At 37.3% G+C, this 20,765-nt stretch overlaps 1 long non-coding RNA gene across 2 annotated transcripts; it reads left to right on the forward strand.

Moving 5' to 3' along the window:
* Nucleotides 1-31: 31 nt before the first annotated feature.
* On the forward strand, nt 32-19,178 carry LOC136754899 (uncharacterized). 2 transcript variants are annotated; one of them, XR_010817605.1, is made up of 3 exons: nt 32-224; nt 4,096-4,183; nt 18,277-19,178. It is a non-coding gene; the product is annotated as an uncharacterized LOC136754899 (long non-coding RNA). The 2 variants fall into 2 exon arrangements; XR_010817604.1 differs by having other exon boundaries at nt 33-224; nt 18,280-19,178.
* Nucleotides 19,179-20,765: the final 1,587 nt, after the last annotated feature.

Consider the following 20,765-nt stretch of genomic DNA (forward strand, 5'->3'; position numbering starts at 1 on the left):
CGAGGCTCTACTCGCAGCACCGTCCCTCAGCGCTCCTCTGGGTCTTAAAGGGACACCTATTCCCACCTGCGTTTGTCATGCAGCTCTCCAAACAACGAGTTAATAATAACGAGTCACATACTGAAATATATATGAAGATTCCACCAAAATAAACGTAATTTTACAATAAGAATTATGAACACTGAAAAATGAATGTCATGACAGCTGACCAGTTGGAACTTGAGGTAATTTTGAAGATAAATAACTTTGAACGTGTCTTTCAGGTTCTCTTGTTGATGTCCATTCATTACCTCCCCCCTTGTCTTCTTCTTTTCTTTTCCATTTCTTTTCTTCTTATTTCTTTCTATGTTAATGGAACATTCGTTATCATAATTAAAATTCGAAGTGCTGTGTGCAGAAATAAACAGTCTATTTAAAAAGTTTTAATCCAAAGATTAGATTCTCAATTTATTGTGTTTTTGAAGTTTTTTGTCATACAATTTTAAGTTTAGGAGGGAAACTCCTTTGCTGTTATGTAGAATACTTTGTTCAATAATCAACAGTTAAATATTTGTTGTCTTTCTTAGGAGCTAGCCATTACAAATCTGACATCTCGCCTCTGTCTGTGCAACACTGAAACAGTTATATATATATATATATATATATATATATATATATATATATATATATATATATCCTTGGGTGTGATACACAGAGAACAAACAACAAGAAACAGCAAGTTCTGAGAAGATGAAGCCACATTCAGGAATTCATTGAGTTGCTGTTTATCTGTTTACATCTTAATTGGTACAATGTTCTTAAATATTACTACTACTATTATTACTCCTATAATAATAATGATAATAATTTTACTTTAGTTGTGGAGGGTCATGTCAACTGTAGATAACTTTCAGACCAGGCCTGAGAGAACAAACAGCACATCCCTATTGAATCAGAATTAGAAGTGTGATCTGCATAATTGCTTTAATTGCAGCCAATTCCACAATGAATAGTCCTGCTGTCAAATTTAACAACAAGTTAGGGACAAAAATATCTCACGGTCCTTTAAAATAACATGAAAGGAAAGAAAACACCCCGTGACCATTCCTATTCATCCCAAGAACAGGCTTGTAATTTAAAGCATTGTAGAAACAGACGATGATTTCAGAATGAAATCAACTACCCAGATCACGAAGCAAGCAAGCTTCATTCACTTAGCAGTTCACTGCTGGGGGGAGAAATCCTTCATGACAGTTTCCATTTGTCAAACCTTGAATGGGCTTCTCCCTGAAACATCTTAGCAAAAAACAACAACATCCAAAACAGTTATAAATAATAATTTACCTTTATTTGCCATGTGTTGTATAAAACTGTTATTCATTACTTGCACATGGTCACTGGTATGTGTGTTTTGTGATTCATAGCTTACACATCATTAAATGTATTTAAAAGTAAGTTGAAGATATTCTGGATATCATTGGCTGTATCAATTCACTTAAAATGTTGTGCTTCATGAAATTATGCCTACAATCTGTAAGCCTAGTAAAATAAATCAAACTTAATTATTTACAGTAGCTTTCTTTTCATAAAAAAAACCGTAATCTCTTTTAAGTTAAATTCCCGAAGGTAAGAGGAATTTAGTGAGATGCAAATTAGCTTGCTGCTAGGCAGATAATACTCATGATTTACAAGCCACATGGAGACAAAGGCAATCTTTTTGTTTAGAAAACCTCTGTGAGTGTTTTTACAGTATTGTTGTGGCCACTGTATATATACAGTTTTACTAAATGTGCATGCATATGTAGTTAACCTAGTTTGATCATAATAAAATGTTTGATGGTATTCACTAATTCTAGTGTTGTTAATCAGCTAAGGACTACTATATGTACATTATGATTATACAGTTAGTCATTCAGCATACACATGTATTGAAAGTGACTTTCAAATACTAGTGGTTGACTATAGCATCAATAACTGTGGCTGTCAATGTACATTTAAAGCTACTGATTATATGTGTTAAAGAGTATATTAATTTGAATGTATATATATATAGAGAAAGACATCAATCAGAAGGACATCAAATCTACATTTCCTCTTAGACAATTTAATAAATAAGGATCTGTAAAAACGTCTTGCCTTTATACCTAAATGAGAACAAAATTAATGTAGCCAGCATATTTCCTTTGATAAATTCACAAATGGGATATATAAGTCGTTAAGTTTCTGTTAATGAGCTCCTTTGAGGCAGCTGCAGTTTACTCTGCACAAAAACATGGATATTCCGGATAAAAATAAAAATATTATATACCGACCATTTTTAATAACATATCACATGACTTTGAGGGTGGTGAAGCTGTACTAATGTATCATGCATTACTGTAATTACTTGTAATTAACTTAAGCTCATTTGGAAAACTAATGAGACAGTGATTCTTCTTCCCAGGGAATTGTCTCAAAAGCATGGGGAGTAGTCAGAAATCAGTACTATGTGTATATAGCCCATCAGAAGAAATCCAGGCCATAAAACACCACGTTAGTAATCAAATGAATGCCTGGGGAATTGTATTATGTTGCTGGACATACACAATCTGCCTGCATTGGCAAACAATTCTGTGGTGACCGATGCCCTTGCATTCAACAACCAAGTTCATACCAAAAATGTTCAATCACAGCCGCTGCAGGTGACCCGTAGAACACTGTGGTGTTTTGATCAGTCTTCTGAGCCCAGCTCCAAGAATTTAAGATCAGCAAAAATAGGTTCTTGGTTGACAGTGTTTGCTCTTTTGTGTGCATTGATGACACAAGCATGTACATTCTTCTGACATGAAGAACATCTACATCTGTAACCCAGATTGTCTTAGCTGTAAACTCTCATAATATAACTTATTTCTTAACTAATGGTTTTAGAAAAGGGACCCTTTGAGGGGTGACTAATTAAATTGAATCCATATATATTAACAATGAAAGGCAATTTATTTTTGTATTGTAGAATCTAGTTTCTAACATAAGGGGATTATTCTAGGAAACAACAAAGGCAGTCTTTTTTGCTGAACATAAGCTGGATATGGAATCAAAAGCATGTTCTAATTGTGCACACAAATTCTGTGCGCAGAAAATCAGCCATACTGTGATGATTTCAGACACCTCTGGGGATGTTTTATCATCATGTATGCTTGTCAAAGGCTCTGTTAAGATAAGCATCGGCCTACTATAGACATGATCCAGGTTAGCTCTGCTCAAGCCTCTGTATCTAGATATCTTGATGCTTGCCAGTCAATCATCTGTAGAATATAGATTAATCCTGACAAGCACTACAAAAGGATCTGGGTATATTCCAGGAAAAGTATCTAAAAGTTAATGGACAATATATATTGCATATTTGTTCCACTAAGCATGCCTTTTGATCAGTTTTGGTAGATTTGCAACTTGTGCAATTACTTTCAGGCAGCAAGTGTTTGTAGTAGTAAGCACACATATATTATATGTGCTCTAAAGTATTATATTTCAAATGGCTGCATCAAAACAAAGAATTTCAATCTTTGGTACTGAAATCATCCAGAAGAGGGAGAAATACTCTTTAATGTAGTTTTATACTATGTGGGTGGCAGAAGTACTTTAAAGATGGAAAATCACCTGAATGAAAAACTGTTGCCCTTCATTTTAACCCCCACAATGAAAACCTTAATGTTGCCTGCTACAAAGTGGAAATCCCCATGCCTGGGATCTTAGCCATGCAGAAGCAGCTGTTATCATTATTAGCTCCTTGTAATGGCTGAATTCTTTGTCTTTCTCTGTATGCTGAATAAAGTTTATAAGGACCTTCCAACAAAGGTTTCTTTATTGAGGTTTTATACATGCAAGACAATTTTGTGTAACATAATCAGAAAGGGATGCTCATTTCACACTATACTGTTAATCATATATTCTCAAGACACATCTGGCATATCCCATTTCTTCTTATTTGATGTATAAAACCTTACTGTAAAGGCTGATAAAACCCTTGTTCTGCAATTGTATACTGTAAATGGAGGTTGTTGTGCAATTAAGTTGCTTATAATACTATAATGGTTTTATGTAAGTGTCAATATAATTGCTGTTCTCCTTGTCATCTTCCAGACAAATGATTGCCTTAGGACATATAATCAAAGAAGACATTTAACTATGACAAGCTGTTTGTGTGGAGGACCACCTTCATCTGCTCCAGGTAATATGTAACACTACAACCTTTATTAAGTCTTTGTAATGTTGTAATGCAGTAGTTTGCTACAAAAGGCAGAAGCAAGCCTTTAACAAATGAAAAAATAAAATAATTGAAGGATTTATGAATGTGCAATCTGTTTCAGTCAAGTGACTTCAGTAGAATATGTTGCATCTTTTGATTCTGATTTGATCTCAGTGCTGTGCTGGCACTCACCTACACTCAACAATGGCCAGAGGATTGAAAGTCCCTTAGTGTATGATTTAAGACAAATGCATCTTATTTGTAAATCAGTTCAAAATGAGAAGCACGACACTGGAAAACTTCCAAAAAGGAACACAAAAAATACAACTATTTATAATTTATATCTAATTATATTTTTCCACTGTTAGTCATCTGACATTTAAACACTGCTCTTTTGCAGAATAACCTATTTTGCCCCCATTGAAGAGGTTATATATATGTAAACCTGATTGAAAACAAATTGCCATTGAAAAAAATCAATTAAGCACAGTCCAACAGTGTTGTTCTCTGGATGAGCATCATGTTTCAGTCTGAGATCAAATAAATAAATATATAAATAAAAAATCTATGCAGAATGCTTTCAACAGCTAATAGGAGCAACAGAAAGCATACTTATTATGAGCAATCCTTGGACAAAGGGAAAAGGTAGTCAATGTATTGATTTTGTGTGAGTGCATCAGGCCATAATCATAAATATGCGACTACATATTAGAGTGTATGGAGAATAAATAGTATTATATACATGGTATATTTCACTAGGTATACAATATTTTCCATTTGCTGTAAGATCCCTTAATGAAAGAGACCTATTCTATTTCATTAAGTGTTTTTTTCAGTAGTCCTCCCGCATCAGTGACACAGTTGGAGATCAGTATTAAAGTGAACGATGTAATTTGATTGCCAGTAAAATGAAAAACTATGCAAATCTATTTCGATATTTTGTTTCAGCCAAAACAAAATACTTTAATTATTAAAACCTTAAATGTTCGAGTTTCCAAAAATGTGAGGTGTTAATAGGAAAAAGTTAATTCCCAATAGAATGAAATCAAATGCTTGACATCTCTTATGTGCTCAGCGCAACACTGACATAAAGAGCATAATTAGTCCATCGCAAAGTCTGCTCCCATCTTTCCCCCTTACTTTTTCAGAGCCTTATATCTCCTGTGCTGAGTGCTACTCAAACAAACTCCAAGCACCATGTCTATTATTGCAAATACAGAATGTAATTTTGTTATATATTAATGCCTAGTATCAAATTTGTCATTGTTTTAAATGTGAGAGAAAGCAAAGAGGGGAAAATGTAATTTACGCAAACATTTATTTATTAGAACAATATTTTTATTGAATAATATAAGAAAGAGAAGAGTAGATGAACATGTAAAGATGACACAATAATGAGGTTTGACATAAATGTACTGCATGAAGAATAGACATAACAGACATAATAGACATAAGTGGCTAACCAAGTTTAAAAAGAACACTTGTTTTTTAATCTGAAACTATATGTAGCCCTGGCACAATCTAATTGTTATTAATAGCTTATGTATGATGCTACAATATGCCTCAAGAAAGGCAGAACAATATTCATACTTTATGTGGATGAGATGAGAATTCCTAGCTTATGGGAATGTCAATGTTACTGGCACAAAATGTATGTGAGAGAAGTGAGTTTACTGGGATGTATTCAGAAGGATTGGTTGGGGTAGCCCACACACGCTCATTGGGGTTAAGTTCCAGTGACCAGCCAAAACATGGCAGATTTATGATGCCTTGACTGCCGTAGACGTGCGCTGTGATTTGGGTCATAGAATGGTGCCAGACAGTGGAAAGGAACAATAATCTCTGCCCACAATATTATAAAACTCCAAAAGCGGTTGTCTTTAAGCAATGGCCATCTATCCAAGGAGGGGAATAGTGCTATGGATCATAATTCCCCAGCTTTTGCAATGGAAACGTGGAACAAGAGTAAGGGCATCACAACTTACTGAAGTTGTTGGTGACCCCTGATTTTTCATTGCAAATAAAAAACAGTTTGGGGTTTGACCTATACAGTTTGCATAAAACTCATAAATGTTTTAAATGTACCTTCCTGCAATCAATAGCCGGTAACAATGGATTAAACATGCTTATATTTCAAGGGATTCATTATGCAATTTTCATGTATAATAACAACCTTCAGTAATTGAATTGATATTATTTTCCTTAAGTTCAAACAAATGATATAGGAGATATGATTGAAACACATGTCAGTTTCACACTAATACGAAATGGAAGGCATTTTTATTTAAATACTATCTCTAAACTGGAATTAATGTTAAATCTGCTACAAATAAATTATGTAGTACTGCTCCCATAAGAGTTCTAAAATGAGCAGAAACATTTTGACCTTAGCATGAATTAAGAAATCTTAATAAGTTTTAAATGTAGGTCAAGTAGTATAACCTCAGTTGTCTAGTGTGGCTTGAGCCAGAGCCCTTTTTTCAATAAAGAACCTTAATTTCTGTCTCCAGATGTTGATAATGGAAAAAAAAGAGTCCTTAAAAAAGGAAAAGAAAAGAAAGCCATATAACGTCTGTGAACAATAGAAAGACTTTTTATCTTCAGTGACTCATTCTCCTCATATCTAACTCCAGACCTTTTGTAATCAATATTATGAGGATTAGACACCCTCATAACATATTACTATGACACAAGTGAATCTTTTAGAGCTGTCTGCTGTATTTTTCCATAATTACAAAATGATTCCTGAAACAGAATGTGTGTTTTGTAACTAGCTTGAGAAAAGAAACAGTGTGTATTTCTCTTTGAAATGGAAAACAACCTAAGCCATGAGATTCAGACTTAAATTCTCTTGCTGTTAAACATATGGCTTATGGATAAGGGGAGCTAAGACCACAAGAAGCAAACAAAACACTTTGATTAATTACCTTATCTAAGAAACCAAATGTTTTCAACTTTGTATATTAGTTCAGAAAACTCCGGAAACCACTTAAAAGATTAAACGTAATTTTCTTCTCCTGCAGTCATTAACACAGCAAATGCATTAACAGTTAGCATTTAAATACGCTATAAAAATGTGAATGCAGTTGCCCTTTATTTAATTTGAACACTATGAACTGAACTATCTTTTCCTCCTTCTGTATGTCATTATAAAACAGGTTAATTTTTCTCTTCTAACTTGAAAACAATTTGGGGAAGCAATTTAGACTAATTGGTGAACAAGCTCGGAGTCCACCACATGTACCGGTAAAATAGCATTATTGATTTGAAAATATGCAGATCGAGTAATTGCTTTCTTTCCAATTTTCAAACAGCAGCATTGTGCTAGAATATCGAATATCAAACCAAGGTCTTTAATTAATGTGAATAAATACATTATTATTTAAGAGGGTATATGCCCAACTTTGGGTTTAATTGCTACAATACCTTTAGCGAGATGATCAGAAGAATATTGATAAATTCTTCATGGAAGTTAGTTGTACAGCACGAAAAGCTGGTCTCCCACTATTATTCCAATGGTGTTCCACAAAACTGAGGTCAGGAGAGCAGCATACTTTTCAACACTTTTTCCTTAAACCTCTTTGTTATACCTCCAGCTTTGTGACATGGAGATTTATCATCCTGTAACATATATAGGCCCTCACCGAAACATTCCTTCAATCCTGGGAAGTCGACTAGAGTCCAAAGTACATACATAATGCCCTCACGAGAAACCACCCCGGACAGTCTGCTTCTGGCACAGGGAGGCTTTCCCATGATTTGATGATATACTCTATGCGTATAAATATTTGCTGCCAGACTGATTTCTTGTACACTGATATTTTGAACCAGAGCAAAGGAGTCTTAGTCCTGCAGATACCATAGGTGAGTGTATTGCATGGATCTTACAGCCCTCCACAATCCACTGAATGTACACCTCACCCCATCAAACAGCACACGGCATTTGCCTAAGCTTGGATAAGAGTCTCTTCAGTTTCTGGGTTAACAAATTAAAAGTGATTTAACCATTTTAACCCTAAAGCATAAAAGTGGTTGTCTTCAGCACAGAATCCTACCACATTGCAATGCTCTGATTACTGTAATTATATAAATTGTTTTGATCTCTAACATGAAGAGCTCAACGTCCACTTGAAGGGGTTAAATCCCTCTTTATCCATGCACAGAATGTTTGGCAGTTGTGTAGCTCTCCAAAGCTCTACACATGCTTCAGTTCCTGTTTTATACATAATACATATGGCTTGTAGCCTACTTAATCTATTTAGAGTCCTAATATACCCTTGTTTACTTTCCATATCTAGGGAACCTTTGCCAAGCCAAATTGTTGAACAGCCTCAAGTATTAAGTCATTTATAAGGCAGATAAACACTGTTAAACATGAATACAGCTCACACCCCACATAGCAATTTGGATGTTTTGACCAATTATTTTTCCTTCTATATTCTCCCAATTTGAAATTGTCAACTGTGAATTAACCTTAACCCTATCAGACCAAAATTAATTTCCAATCATGAGATAAATCTTTTTTCCTAGTCTTAATGCACCTAAAAAATAAGGCTCTGACAAAATTTAGATTTTAGCCCAAATCTTTTATTGTTTTTTTTGTTGTCCACTCCGATGGACATTGAGACTAAACACAGGAAAATCTGAAAAAGTAAATATCAGGGATATGTGTGGTTTTCTTATTCACATATTGAAAACGCATCTTAGAACATCTCAGAACATCTTAGAACATTCTTTAAATTAAAACATAATAAAACAAAATACTCAAAGATACTGTCATAGGCCCTCGCTATATAATTTTATTTGCGGTGAGCAGCCATGAAACAATTTCTATGAGGCACAAAACACAGGTGCACTTTGCATTTATCACAGAAGACATGGGTTTTGCCAGTGCAGAATGGCTGCTTGCACCTTGTAGCTTCTTTCTTGTTATCAAAGTTTGGCATGTGGTTAACCATGTCCTTCTGAACATCAGGCAGTGGCCTTCTCTCAGTGGTTCCTTGTTTCAGTGGTGGCTCTTCAAGTGGAGTTAGTGTGGATGGTATACTTGGCCGCCATCTTTTCTTCAGAGCCTGTGGCTTTGCCAGTCGCACAAGTCGACATTAATTGCTGAGGCCCTAGTATGAGCATCAGAGAGATAAACAAGTACACAAGTCCAAATCTGTGCCCTGTCAAGTCATGCTTTTCTTTTCACAATACAAATCTACGCTGTCAATACGGTAGAGCCAGAGACTTGTAGGGAGGAGTAATGCAGCTTTCTCTGCAGGCCCACAGTAAGCCACAGGGGGTGATGTTATTTGGCAGGGCGAGGAATCCCTGGTCCCCTTGAAGCTGTGTCTAAGGATGACATTTTGCAAATGGTCACACTTTGCTATGACATTGTTAGATTAAGAGGTGTCTGGAATACAGGACTCAAAGCAGTGTTCACTAAAATGTTATGGTTATAGGCCAGTGCAATATCCTCACATGCTGTAAGTTATTTTTGGATGTACATGAAAAGTGAGTCACTGGTAATGTGTTGGTCTACCCTTTGCAGAAATCAAGGCTTTGATGGTGTTACTGATATTCATTACTAAATAAATAAATGGACTCTCGGTTTATTTTTTTTTAACCAAGCTGCCTCTCATGTGGCATGCTGTACACTTCCTTCACATGTAAACTGAGACACTGAGCACTGCTGATGCAGTTTGTCAATGAAAGACTGCTTCATGAAATGTATATGGCAGTATGGTTTCTTGTTATTACGAAAATGCATCCAAGCTGGTAAGTGGAAGGAACTGCACCAGAGCAAGCAAGTTAGCAACATTGTTTAAAAATGTAAATAGGCCTTATTATCAAATCTGTTATTCATTTATGTGAGGTTCAGAAAGCTCTAACTCCAAAAGAAAATGCATCTGAGAATATAATATGATTCTTCGCAATATATGTCAATGACAAAGAAATACGTGGAATCAATTGGTTTCCATTTGATGGTATGCAGTTAATGAATAATTGCTACACAGCCATTTTCAAATTGTGAATCTGAATAGTGTATTTTACTATCAGAAATTCTAAAGATGTGGCATGAATAGATGGAGCATTAATTGACTGTATGCTGCATATGTGTGTGTGTATTTATGTGTGAATGTGTAAACATTACTATTTAATTTAATTACCAATTTGGTTATTGCTTTACACACATATGAAGTGAATACAAGATGCTCACTCTATAGTCAGCTGTGCTTCTTAGCACTCAGAGAAACATGAATGTACCAGGTGAAGGAGGAAGTATCCTAACACAATTCCTTCAATTGAAATAAAGCAGAAGTTGCACTGCTACTGTGTTTAAATGTAGGAAGCACAGTTAATCAAAACGCCTGTGGGATCCGATTTTTTAAATCTGTTGTCTTCAGTTCAGGGCTACATCAGATTCTCTCTGGAGGTTTTTCACAGCTTTGTTCAGTGCGTTTCCGTTTTGTGTTTTGCTGATGTATCTGTAATTCATTATTAAGCAGCCTTTCAGCATTCCAGATATCAGTATTACAATGATGTAAAAGAACAGGTGCTCACCACAACACCCAACATCTCATTCCTGCCTGGTGCACGGTGATATATGTCATTGTTTATCATCCTGCCCTGCCAAGTCAAGTGTAAGTGTGCCCAGCTTTAAAATTAGCTAATCATTCTAAAACATTGCTTTGCATTGTGTCTGTGATGGATGACAGAAACACATTTAATAAGTCTAATGAAATTAGTTGTAGGACATTCCATTTTGATTCTGAAACCAAACAAAGAAGATGCACAAGTCCTGTTTTATTTCATTTCCCACATTTTGAAGTATATTGTGGCTTGGAATGTATGTATTCCTTCAACCAACATTGTTTTATCAGTCATTTACAACTAGATAGCTCTGTAGTGAACCATATGCCTCCTTTTCACACCATGCATAGTGCGATTTCCATTTAAATAAGGCTGTCTTTGGACTGTGAAGGATAAACAAAACAAAGGGGAGGTGTTCCCGACGGCTGTAAAGAACGAATCATTTGAATGCCAAACTGCTTCCCATTCACCTACTGTAACCTGACACTGCCCTCATTCGCTGGAGACAATGGTATCATAAGACACCTACAGAAGTAGCTCCTATGTCACAATAATATGTGAATTGATAATGGATCAGCTATCAAACCATTACATTACATACATATTTAAACTTGTAAGACTGACCAAAAATTCTACTTCATTCAGTAGAGTAATGGTGGTCTATAACAGTAAAATGTTTCCACTACGAAATCATAACATTAATAATTGTGATGTAAAATCTGTATAATAATTTTCCTTTAAGGTGTATTTCAGAGTTTGAGTAGAGCATTCAGTTTTGGGCAACTCAAACCTATGTGCTGCTGAGAACCATCTAGTTAAAATGCACAAAACAAAACGTGACAATCTGCTAACTTAATGAAATGATTCAATCAATCTACAGACATTCTAGGTAAAATAGAGTCAAAAATCAAAAGATACAAAGCATTCTCTAGCTGACATCACATAATATTGAGAGTCTCTATGGAAAAAACATTACTAATGTCTTAAATTGTAAGCCAAACTATTCATGTCAGGCCTCATCCTGTGTTAAAGGAGATGTAGCATTCATTAAAGATGTGCCAAATTTCTCCCAAAAACATATTTTTTCTCACATTCCAGAAATGTCATGTTACTTAGATCCAACTCTTTTGAATGTTAAAGTTATCCTATCCTATCCCTATCCTATAATCAGATAATCGTCTAACCATACTATGCTTGGATAATTGTAACCAGTGTTACAGAAATTATATTTTTCAAAAAACACAGATAAAAGAATAGTGATTTGTACATGTGCCTCTGTATTATCTTTAAGTAAAAATTATGTAATGTTTAGAAAGTTGTAAACAAATGTGCCCCACAATACAGTGAAAAAATGAGTAAATAATGGATTAGAATGGTCTATGGGTGTAATCTAAGTAGATAAAGAGGAACACAAAGCTAGTAAGACCCTGTGCAGTTCAAATGCACACACGAAGCTCATTCAAGCACTGTGGGGCAAAAGAGGAGAAAGAGCAGACACTGAAGGGAAGGCATAACTAATGATCTTGTAGAAGGGAATCTCAGAGGGCAAGTGAGAAAGAAGGGAAAGATGAGAGAATGGGGTAGGTGAAAAGAGCTGTGGCTTAGGGAAAGGGGCCTTGAATTTAATACAGGCAGCAATAAGAAGCCAGGGGAAAGTGTGGAACAGAGGAGTAGTATGAGAAGCATGGAGGATATAAGGTGAGCAGCAGAAGTCTTAATACATTTAGGAGTGTAAATGGAAATAGCAGTCTACTTTAGGGTTTGTTTTTAAAATGGGCAAGTGAATGGACAAAATGTGCTCTTTGTGTCAAAATTGGGGTGGAATAGCTTCTTCTGGGCTCTATTCAGTTAATTCACTCTTGAAATAATTCTCGAATACTTAATGCAAATTAATAAATGAACAGACAAACAAATACACATATATAATTTCGTACATCTGCATTTCTTTCTTTTTTTCATGCTCCATGTGAATGTGTGCACGTTTTCACATTCTGCAGATCAGTTATGCATTATTAGTTAGGAGTGATGCATGAATATGTAAGTGTGACAGTCCAAACAAAATCTGCTCCCCAGGTGTAGGGGCTTATGTACTCTAAGGTATATGCTTTTCTTAAGTACTGACTATTATGTAACTAAGCAGGTATGTGTCTTCTCAAATTCTCAATCATGGTGCTATTTCCCAGGTGACTAAATAAACACAGAAAGATGGAATGACGTATTTTGACTGCTTGAGTGTTTTTACTTGAAACACTTGTCAATTTCCAATTGAATATAGAATAAGATAAACAATTTGATTTTAGCTTCACCCTTGGATAATTCCATTAATCGACTGATTTAATACTGCCTGTTACCAAGCTTTTATGTAAATATTATAAATATGAATAATATGAGTCTTCCCAAATACTCCTGACAGGGATCTGTTGATCGGCACTCTAAATGATTCTTTTGTCCAGCCAGCATCTCTGGGTCCATCAGCATAATTGAAGGGCCTGAAACAAACAACAACTTCAATTTGTCTAAAGAACGCATTGCACAGAAATTAATGCCAGAAGTATCTGAAAGTCCAAGAGTCTGCATTAATATACTGCTCAAAAAAATTAAGGGAACATGTAATCATCACAGTATAACACCAAGTTAAATCAGTGTCACCTGTTTTAGTGCAAATGAAAGTGACAACAGGTGCACTGGAGAGGCAACAGCAAGACAACCCCGAAACAGGGAATGGTTTTGCAGGTGGTGGCCACAGACAATTGCTCTCTCCTTATCCTTCCTGACTGATTCTTCTCTAGTTTTACGTTTTGCTAGTGTCCTTGTAGCATGAGGTGGTACCTGCAGCCCATTCAAGTTGCACAGGTAGTCCAGCTCCTCCATGATGGCACATCCATACGTGCCATTGCAAGAAGGTTTGCTGTGTCTCCCAGAACAGTCTCAAGAGCATGGAGGAGATACCAAGAGATGGGCCGTTACACAAGGAGACCTCGACAGGGCCTTAGAAGGGCATCAACCCAGCAGCAGGACGGGTATCTGCTGCTTTGTGCGAGGAGGAACAGGAGGAGCACTGCCAGAGCCCTACAAAATGACCTCCAGCGGGCTACTGGTGTGCATGTTTCTGACCAAACTGTCAGAAACAGACTCCATGAGGGTGGCATGAGGACCCGACATCCTCTAGTGGCCCTCAGTGGCCCTCATTGGTGCCCCGTTCTCTTCACAGATGAGAGCAGGTTCACACTGGGCACATGTGACAGACGTGAAAGAGTCTTGTTATGCTGCCTGCAACATCATCCAGCATGACTGGCGGTGGCGGTGGGTCAGTGATGGTCAGACCTTACACTGGTGCAGTGGGCCCTGGGTTCCTCCGGATGCAGGTAATACCCGGCCTCATGTGGCCAGAGTGTGTAGGCGGTTCCTGGATGACAAAGTTATTGTTGCCATGGACTGGCCCTCACGTTCCCCAGACCTGAATCCAGTTGAGAACCTTTGGGATGTTATGTATCTGTGAATCTGAAGCCGCCAAGTAGCGCCACAGACTGTCCAGGAGCTCACTGATGCCCTGATCCAGGTCTGGGAGGAGATCCCCCAGGACACCATCCGCCGTCTCATCAGGAGTATGCCCAGACGTTGTTGGGAGTGCATACAGGCACGTGGAGGCCATACACACTACTGAGTCACATTATGAGTTGCCGTGATGAAATTCATGCAAGTTGGAACAACATGTGATTTAAATTGTTTACTTTGATTTTCGGTGTGAGTTTGAATCCAGCCCTCAATCGGTTGGTGATTTTGGTTTCCATTGACCGTTGTTACGTCATTTTGTTCTCAACGAATTACACAATGTACAGTAAAGATTTTGATCTTTAATATATTTCGTTCATCTAGATCCGATGTGTGATTTAAGTGTTCCCTTAATTTTTTTGAGCAGTGTGTATATATATATATATATATATATATATATATATATATATATATATATATATATATACACTCACCTAAAGGATTATTAGGAACACCTGTTCAATTTCTCATTAATGCGATTATCTAACCAACCAATCACATGGCAGTTGCTTCAATGCATTTAGGGGTGTGGTCCTGGTCAAGACAATCTCCTGATCTCCAAACTGAATGTCTGAATGGGAAAGAAAGGTGATTTAAGCAATTTTGAGCGTGGCATGGTTGTTGGTGCCAGACGGACCGGTCTGAGTATTTCACAATCTGCTCAGTTACTGGGATTTTCACACACAACCATTTCTAGGGTTTACAAAGAATGGTGTGAAAAGGGAAAAACATCCAGTATGCGGCAGTCCTGTGGGCGAAAATGCCTTGTTGATGCTAGAGGTCAGAGGAGAATGGGCCGACTGATCCAAGCTGATAGAAGAGCAACTTTGACTGAAATAACCACTCGTTACAACCGAGGTATACAGCAAAGCATTTGTGAAGCCACAACACGTACAACCTTGAGGCGGATGGGCTACAACAGCAGAAGACCCCACCGGGTACCACTCATCTCCACTACAAATAGGAAAAAGAGGCTACAATTTGCACAAGCTCACCAAAATTGGACAGTTGAAGACTGGAAAAATGTTGCCTGGTCTGATGAGTCTCGATTTCTGTTGAGACATTCAGAAGGTAGAGTCAGAATTTGGCGTAAACAGAATGAGAACATGGATCCATCATGCCTTGTTACCACTGTGCAGGCTGGTGGTGGTGGTCTAATGGTGTGGGGGATGTTTTCTTGGCACACTTTAGGCCCCTTAGTGCCAATTGGGCATCGTTTAAATGCCAATGCCTACCTGAGCATTGTTTCTGACCATGTCCATCCCTTTATGACCACCATGTACCCATCCTCTGATGGCTACTTCCAGCAGGATAATGCACCATGTCACAAAGGTCGAATCATTTCAAATTGGTTTCTTGAACATGACAATGAGTTCACTGTACTAAACTGGCCCCCACAGTCACCAGATCTCAACCCAATAGAGCATCTTTGGGATGTGGTGGAACGGGAGCTTCGTGCCCTGGATGTGCATCCCACAAATCTCCATCAACTGCAAGATGCTATCCTATCAATATGGGCCAACATTTCTAAAGAATGCTTTCAGCACCTTGTTGAATCAATGCCACGTAGAATTAAGGCAGTTCTGAAGGCGAAAGGGGGTCAAACACAGTATTAGTATGGTGTTCCTAATAATCCTTTAGGTGAGTGTATATATACATATACACCTGACAGGTGAAGTGAATAACACTGAAAATCTCGTTATCATGGCACCTGTCAAGTGGGTGGGATATATTAGGCAGCAAGTGAACATTTTGTCCTCAAAGTTGATGTGTTAGAAGCAGGAAAAATGGGCGAGCTTAAGGATCTGAGCGACTTTGACAAGGGCCAAATTGTGGTGGCTAGACGACTGGCTCAGAGCATCTCCAAAACTGTAGCTCTGGTGGGGTGTTCCCGGTTTGCAGTGGTCAGTACCTATCAAAAGTGGTCCAAGGAAAGAAAAGCGGTGAACCGGCGACAGGGTCATGGGCGGCCAAGGCTCACTGATGCACGTGGGGAGTGAAGGCTGGCCCGTGTGGTCCCATCCAACAGACGAGCTACTGTAGCTCAAATTGCTGAAAAAGTTAATGCTGGTTCTGATAGAAAGATGTCAGAACACACAGTGCATCGCAGTTCGTTGTGTATGGGGCTGCGAAGCCACAGACCAGTCAGGGTGCCCATGCTGACCTCTGTCCACTGCCGAAAGCACCTACAATGGGCACTTGAGCATCAGAACTGGACCACGGAGCAATGGAAGAAGGTGGCCTGGTCTGATGAATCACGAGTTCAAAGTGTTGACTTGGCTTCCAAATTCCCCAGATCTCAATCCAATCGAGCATCTGTGGGATTTGCTGGAAAAACAAGTCCGATTCATGGAGGCCCCACCTTGCAACTTACAGGACTTAAAGGATCTGCTGCTAACGTCTTGGTGCCAGATACCACAGCACACCTTCAGAGGTCTAGTGGAGTCCATGCCTCGACGGGTCAGGGCTGTTTTGGTGGCAAAAGGGGGACCTACACAATATTAGGTGGTCATAATGTTATGGCTGATCGCTGTATATATATATATATATATATATATATATATATATATATATATATATATATATATAATGTAAATGCTATTGACTTGCTTAATATATACAGACGGGTGACAAATTACACGGAATAACAACATAAAGTGTTTCAATAAGGTGTTGGGCCACCAAGAGCCACCAGAACAGCTTCAATGCGCCTTGACATAGATTCTACATTTCTTACAAAAGTAATTCCCTCATTTGGTGTTTTCATGATGATGGTGGTGGAGAGCGCTGCCTATCACATCTGTCCAAAATCTCCCATAGGTGTTCAATTGGGTTCAGATCTGGTGACTGTGAAGGCCATAGCGTATGATTCACATCATTTTCATACTCATCAAACCATTCAGTGACCCCCTCATGCCCTGTGGATGGGGGCATTGTCATCCTGGAAGAGACCACTGCCATCAGGATAGAAATGTTTCACCATAGGATAAAGGTGTGCACTCAGAATAACTTCGTAATGATTTGCGGTAAGTGGACCCAAACCATGCCAGAAAAATGCCCTCCAAAGCAGAACAGAGCCTCTGGACCCCCTCACTGTAGGGGTCAAGCAGTCAGGCCTGTACCATTTATTCAGGTGTTTCCTTTAATTTGTCACCTATCTATATATATATATACACTCACCTAAAGGATTATTAGGAACACCATACTAATACTGTGTTTGACCCCCTTTCGCCTTCAGAACTGCCTTAATTCTACGTGGCATTGATTCAACAAGGTGCTGAAAGCATCCCGTCTGGCACCAACAACCATGCCATGCTCAAAATTGCTTAAATTACCTTTCTTTCCCATTCAGACATTCAGTTTGGAGTTCAGGAGATTGTCTTGACCAGGACCACACCCCTAAATGCATTGAAGCAACTGCCATGTGATTGGTTGGTTAGATAATCGCATTAAAGAGAAATTGAACAGGTGTTCCTAATAATCCTTTAGGTGAGTGTATATATATATATATATATACAGCCCAGCTCAGTATAAATAACAGCAGAGATCATTTCATCTGCATTAAAAGTATTAACATTTTGAGTGGATGAAGTGCATCAATATTATGTGGCAGTTCATGGAGCAGAAAGTGTGTGAATTAAGGCAGAAGGGAAACACAAAACAAATCAAAAGCATGACATTAAATTTACATTTAAAATCAAAAGTGTGATCCACTGGCAAATTACTAGCAAGCTTTTGTTAGCAAGGATATAATAGAAGAATGATATCAAAACATTTGAAGACATTACTGAGCACTGGCTCATATTTTCTATTCACAGATGAGTCAAGGTTTTGTTTTAATGTTATGAACCTGAATAATACATAAGATGGTTTTATCCCACATGTTGCTGCATATAACATAACTTGAATTTTATGTTCCCAACTCTAAGGATTGTTTTTTCCAGCAGGACAATGCTCCATACCACACAGCCAGGTCAATCAAGGTGTGGATGGAGGACCACCAGATCAAGACCCTGTCATGGCCAGCCCAATCTCCAGACCTGAACCCCATTGAAAACCTCTGGAATGTGATCAAGAGGAAGATGGATGGTCACAAGCCATCAAACAAAGCCGAGCTGCTTGAATTTTTGCGCCAGGAGTGACATAAAGTCACCCAACATCAATGTGAATGTATGAGTATGCCAAGACACATGAAAGCTGTGATTGAAAATCAGGGTTATTCCACCAAATATTGATTTCTGAACTCTTCCTAAGTTAAAACATTAGTATTGTGTTGTTTAAAAATGAATATGAACTTATTTTCTTTGCATTATTCGAGATCTGTCAACACTGCATCTTTTTTGTTATTTTCACCAGTTGTCATTTTCTGCAAATAAAAGCTCTAAATGACAACATTTTTATTTGGACTTTGGGAGAAGTATTGTCAGTAGTTTATAGAATAAAACAAAAATGTTCATTTTTCCCAAAAACATACCTATAAATAGTTAAACCAGAGAAACTGATACTTTTGCAGTGGTCTCTTAATTGTTTTCAGAGCTGTGTATAGGAAATTAGGAAATTGATGCATCTTGCAATTCTAAATAAGTCAGGACAATCTGACAATAAAATGCTAAAGTAAGACACTATTGTTATTATTCATTATGAATGTAAAATAATGTTTACTGCTGTTACTGTAACTGTTGTAAGTTCAACACAGCTCAACTGCTGTTTGAATCTGGTACTGGAGTGACTCATGGATATCAATTTCCCTTGTGTTTAGTGGTTGATATCTTTTAGGCAGAGACTCTTCTGTTGTGGTCAGCCACAAGATAGTAGTACCAAACACTGAACCAACAACAGAAAATGGGTTTTGTGTTATAATATATACTATACTATACTATACTATACTATAATAAACTATTATACCTTTATGATTTTTTGTTATTACCTTTAGATCCCATATGGAAACGGTTGTGTTGTTTCCTTTGCTTGGTAATGTAATCTCAGGAGCCCTGAGGATCCACAGATCAACTCCAAAATGTAAAAACTAACAAATGAGAACAGAACACTTATTATGCATCTGTTATGTTTTGTCTTGCATTATTTTTACAGCTTTAGAAAATCAGCTGCAAAGTGTGTTTTAGTAGAGGTCCAGCATTTAAAGAATTATACTTCTAAGGGTTTCTGTCACAGTCGACGTGAATGTTTTCCACTTTCAGTGCATCTCAAGGGATTAACAAAACGGGGAAAACAAAGGTTTCTGGGACTATTTTTGCATTGACCAATTCATGCTGCACCAAAATTATATGAAAAAAGTAGGTAGGTTTATGTCAAATTCATTTTTAAGGTATATCATTTAAAGTTGGGTGTAGTGAGATGCAGCAATTGCCACCCTTGGTTGGAAATTAAGTACAATTCAAAAAATGTTAAAAGTCTTAAAAATTGAATAACTATATTGGCTGGTGCTGATTTTCTGATTTATTTAGTACTGGTGAGTACTCAAGTCGCTTAATGATAGATAACATCTTGCAGACTGTTAAGAGGGCTGGTTTGTAGAATAAACTGGCATCCATGCAAATCTTTAATATGATGCTTATATTAATATTATGACTACTTTACAAGACAGCCAAGGTTGACGCAAGCCTACCAAAGCAGACTGGCAACTGGAGATCACAGAAGTGCAGCTCCACTTTAATGAGAACATTTTTCATAGTTATTACACAACAATATGAAAAAATGGACAATTATTTGATCAGCGTAGGGAAGCAAATGTGGTATAAACTTCTTGGCACTTTAGCAAACCAATTGTGGATACAGTCTTCCAGCTCTGAAATTCTTATACAACCCCATAATACCTCCATCTTAAATTTGACCATTGGAATAATTTAATTATATACATTTCCATCCCTGGGAATCTAACTGTGCCACTGGTTAGGTGTGTGTTATATTGCATTTTAACATATCTTGAGCTTCCCTCCATGAACTCTAAGTAGTATCTAAATAACTGGGTATTAATAATAACTAGATAATAGGAACAATTGGTATATCATATGGATTTGTTTATTCTTTAGTTGTTTTTTTATGTGGCATATACAGGTGAACTACACTCCAACATGAAATGCTTTTAGTCAAAGTCTGCTAGATTATTTTCCATCCCAGAGAATGTGAAATTATAATAAATATTGGACATGATGAATAACAACAGGCAGACTCTCAGTCTGATAAAGTCAATGTGAGAGACATGAAGGGGTGTATAATGAGATAATGGAGTATGAGGTATTGGATGTGAATAAGGCAGTGCTCTATAGGAAAAAAAAAATCTAATATACTGCTAATGGGCTTTTAAAGTTAATTAGCACTGATTAAATTTTCAGGGCTAAATACGAAGGACAACATACATGCTCTAATCAAGATGTACTTGCTGTTATAACTGCAAAGTGACAATCATGTTGTT

This window comes from Amia ocellicauda, chromosome 8 (genome assembly GCF_036373705.1).
Source record: "Amia ocellicauda isolate fAmiCal2 chromosome 8, fAmiCal2.hap1, whole genome shotgun sequence".
NCBI lineage: Eukaryota > Metazoa > Chordata > Actinopteri > Amiiformes > Amiidae > Amia > Amia ocellicauda.